The sequence below is a fragment of the Arachis ipaensis genome, chromosome B3 (genome assembly GCF_059453495.1).
Source record: "Arachis ipaensis isolate K30076 ecotype BB chromosome B3, ASM5945349v1, whole genome shotgun sequence".
Taxonomy (NCBI): Eukaryota; Viridiplantae; Streptophyta; class Magnoliopsida; order Fabales; family Fabaceae; genus Arachis; species Arachis ipaensis.
In genome coordinates, this window is record NC_142438.1 from 114169522 (window position 1) to 114174080 (window position 4559).

Sequence of the window (4559 nt, forward strand, 5' to 3'; positions counted from 1 at the left end):
AGTTCAGAATGATTGGCATCCATAGGAACTCAGAATTCAGATAGTGTTATCGATTCTTCTAGTTCAGTATGTTGATTCTTGAACACAGCTACTTTATGAGTCTTGGCCGTGACCCTAAGCATTTTGTTTTTCAGTATTACCACCGGATACATAAATGCCACAGACACATAACTGGGTGAACCTTTTCAGATTGTGACTCAGCTTTGCTAGAGTCCACAGTTAGAGGTGCCTAGAGCTCTTAAGCACACTCATTTTGCTTTGGACCACGACTTTAACCGCTCAGTCTCAAGCTTTTCAATTGACACCTTCACGCCACTAGCACATGGTTAGGGACAGCTTAATTTAGCCGCTTAGGCTAGGATTTTATTCCTTTCGGCCCTCCTATCCATTAATGCTCAAAGCCTTGGATCCTTTTTACCCTCGCCTTTTAGTTTAAAGGGTTATTGGCTTTTTCTGCTTGCTTTTTCTTTTTCTTTCTTCTTTTTTTTCGCATTTTTTTTCATATTTTTTTCGCAAGCTTTTGCTTTTTTTCACTACTTTTTCTTGCTTCAAGAATCAATTTTATGATTTTTCAGATTATCAATAACATTTCTCCTTTTTCATTATTCTTTCAAGAGCCAACAATTTTAACATTCATAAGTAACAAATTCAAAAATATGCACTGTTCAAGCATTCATTCAGAAAATAAAAAGTATTGCCACCACATCAAAATAATTAAACTAATTTCAAGATAGAATTCGAAATCATGCACTTCTTGTTCTTTTGCAATTAAAAGCATTTTTCATTTAAGAAAGGTGAAGGATTCATAGGACATTCATAGCTTTAAGACATAGACACTAAACACTAATGATCATGTAATAAAGACACAAAACATAGACAAAACATAAAGCATAAAAACCGAAAAACAGAAAAATAAGAACAAGGAAATTAAAGAACGGGTCCACCTTAGGGATGGCGGCTAGTTCTTCCTCTTGAAGATCTTATGGAGTGCTTGAGCTCCTCTATGTCTCTTCCTTTCCTTTGTTGCTCCTCCCTCATCACTCTTTGGTCCTCTCTAATTTCATTGAGTGCTCTTGGTGCTCCATCCTTAGTTGCCCCATGTTAGAACTCAGTTCTCCTAAGGAGGTGTTAATTTACTCCCAATAATTCTGTGGAGGAAGGTGCATCCCTTGAGGTATCTCAGGGATTTCTTGATGAAAAATTTCCTCATGCTCTTGTTGAGGTCCATGAGTGGGCTCTCTTGTTTGCTCCATCCTTTTCTTAGTGATGGGCTTGTCTCTTCAATGACGATGTCTTCCTCTATGACAATTCCAGCTAAATTGCATAGCCCGATCTATTGTAACTTCAGACCGGTTGCTAGTAGGAATGATAGAGCGTTGGATGAACTCCAACCATCTCCTAGCCACAGGTTTGAGGTCAAGCCTTCTTAGTTGAACTGGCTTGCCTCTTGAGTCTCTCTTTCATTGAGCTCCTTCCACACAAATGTCCCTAAGGACTTGGTCCAACCTTTGATCAAAGTTGACCCTTTTAGTGAAAGGATGAGGATCTCCTCTCGTCATTGGCAAGTTAAATGCCAACCTCACATTTTCCGGACTGAAATCCAAGTAATTCCCTTGAACCATTGTGAGCCAATTCTTTGTGTTCGGGTTCATACTTTGATCATGGTTCTTAGTGATCCATGCATTAGCATAGAACTCTTGAACCATTAAGATTCCGACTTGTTGGATTGGGTTGGTGAGAGCTTTCTAACCTCTTCTTTGAATCTCACGTCGGATCTCCGGATATTCACCCTTTTTGAGCATGAAGGGGACTTCGGGAATCACTTTTTTCTCATGAAGTGGTCTTGATGGACCTTTGAGATGAATCCTTCCATCTCCCATGACTCGGAGGTGGAAGCAATTGCCTTCCCTTTCCTCTTTCTAGAGGTTTCTCCGGCTTTAGGTGCCATTAATGGTTATGAAAAAATGGAAAAACAGAGCTTTTTCCACACCAAACTTAAAAGGTTTGCTCGTCCTCAAGCAAAAGAAGAAAGAAAGGAGTAGAAGAAGAAGAAATGGAGGAGATGGAGGGTAGTAGTGGTTTCGGCCAAGGGAGTAGTAGTGTGTATGATGTGTGAAATTGAAGGTAGTGAAGAGGTGTATTTATAGGGTAGGAGAGAGAGGGAATTCGGTCATGAATGGGTGGGTTTGAGAGGGAAATGGTTTGAATTTGAATGGTGAGGTAGGTGGGATTTATAATGGATGGATGTGAGTGGTGAAGAGAATATGGGGAAGAGGGTAGGATTTGATTGGTGAATGGTGTTTGGGGAAGAGGTATTGATGGGATTGGTCAAGGGTATTTGGGGAAGAGTGTTATGGAAAGGTGTGAAGAGGAGAGAAGAAGAGGTGGGATAGGTGGGGATCCTGTGGGGTCCACAGATCCTGAGGTGTCAAGGAATTCTACTCCCTGCACCATTCTGGCATTCAAACACCCTCTGTGTGCCAATTCTGGCGTTAAACGCTAGCTCTGTTACCTTTCCTGGTGTTAAACGCCAGTTTGTTGCTCCCTTTCTGGCGTTTAACGCCAGCCAGACACCCTTTTCTGGCATTAAACGCCAGTCTGTCTACCATTTCTGGCGTTTAATGCCAGCCAGACGCCAGACACCCTTTTCTGGCATTGAACGCTCAGAGTGCTGCCCATTCTGGCGTTTAACGCCTAGAATGTTGCCAGGCTGGGTGTTAAACGCCCATTCTGCTATCCTTACTGGCGTTTAAACGCCAGTAAGCATGTCCTCCAGGTATGCTATTTTTGATGCTGTTTTTGATTTTGCTTTAATTCTGCAGTTGTTTTTATGACTTCACATGATCATCAACCTAAAGAAAACACAAAATGATAATGGAATATAAATAAATATAATTAAATAACATTGGGTTGCCTCCCAATAAGCGCTTCTTCAATGTCAATAGCTTGATAGTGAGCTCTTAGAGAGCTTTACAGAGACTCAGAGCTTGATGATGGCCTCCCAACACCAAACTTAGAAGCTGAGTGTGGGGGCTCTGTTTGACTATGTATTGAGAGAAACTTTTCATGCTTCCTCTCCATGGTTATAGAAGAAGATCCTTGAGCCTTAAACACAAGGTAGTCCTCATTCAATTGAAGGAATAACTCTCCTCTATCCACATCAATCACAGCTCTTGCTGTGGCTAGGAAGGGTCTTCCAAGGATAATGGATTCATCTTCATCCATCCCAGTGTCTAGGATTATAAAATCAGCAAGGATGTAAAAGCCTTCAACCTTCACTAAGACATCCTCTACAAGTCCATAAGCCTGTTTCCTTGAATTGTCTGCCAACTCTAGTGAGATTCTTACAGTTTGTACCTCAAAGATCCCTAGTTTCTCCATTACAGAGAATGGCATGAGGTTTATACCTGAACCAAGGTCACACAGAGCCTTCTTAAAGGTCATGGTGCCTATGATGCAAGGTATTAAGAACTTTTCGGGATCCAATTTCTTCTGAGGTAATTTCTGTTGAACCAAGGTATTTGGTTCATTGATGAGCAATGGAGGTTCATCCTCCCAAGTCTCATTACCAAATAACTTGGCATTCAGCTTCATGATTGCTCCTAGATACTGAGCAACTTGCTCTTCAACAATATCTTCATCCTCTTCAGAGGAAGAATATTCATTAGAGCTCATGAATGGCAACAGTAAGTTCAGTGGAATATCTATGGTCTCTATATGAGCCTCGGATTCCTTTGGTTCCTCAATAGGGAACTCCTTAGTGGCCAGTGAACGTCCATTGAGGTCTTTCTCACTGGCATTCACTGCCTCTTCCTCCTCTATAGGTTCGGCCATGTTGGTTATATTGATGGCCTTGTACTCTCTTTTTGGATTCTCTTTTGTATTGCTTAGGAGAGTACTAGGAGGGATTTCAGTAACTCTTTTACTCAGTTGACCCACTTGTGCCTCCAAATTTCTGATGGAGGACCTTGTTTCAGTCATGAAGCTGAGAGTGGTCTTAGATAGATCAGAGACTATGGTTGCTAAGTCAGAGAGGCTCTGCTTAGAATTCTCTGTCTATTGCTCAGAAGATGATGGGAAAGGCTTGCTATTGCCAAACCTATTTCTCCCACCATTATTATTATTGAAGCCTTGATTCAGCTTCTGTTGATCCTTCCATGAGAAATTTGGATGATTTCTCCATAAAGGATTATAGGTGTTTCCATAGGATTCTCCCATGTAATTCACCTCTTCCATTGCAGGATTCTCAGGGTCATAAGCTTCTTCTTCAGAGGAAGCTTCTTTAGTACTGCCGGATGCAGCTTGCATTCCAGTCAAACTCTGAGAAATCATGTTGACTTGTTGAGTCAATATTTTATTCTGAGCCAATATTTCATTCAGAGTATCAATCTCAATAACTCCTTTCTTCTGAGTCATCCCATTATTCACAAGATTTCTTTCAGAAGTATACATGAACTGGTTATTTGTAACCATCTCAATGAGTTCCTGGGCTTCTACAGGCGTCTTCTTCAGATGAAGAGATCCACCAGCAGAATGGTCCAATGACATCTTGGACAATT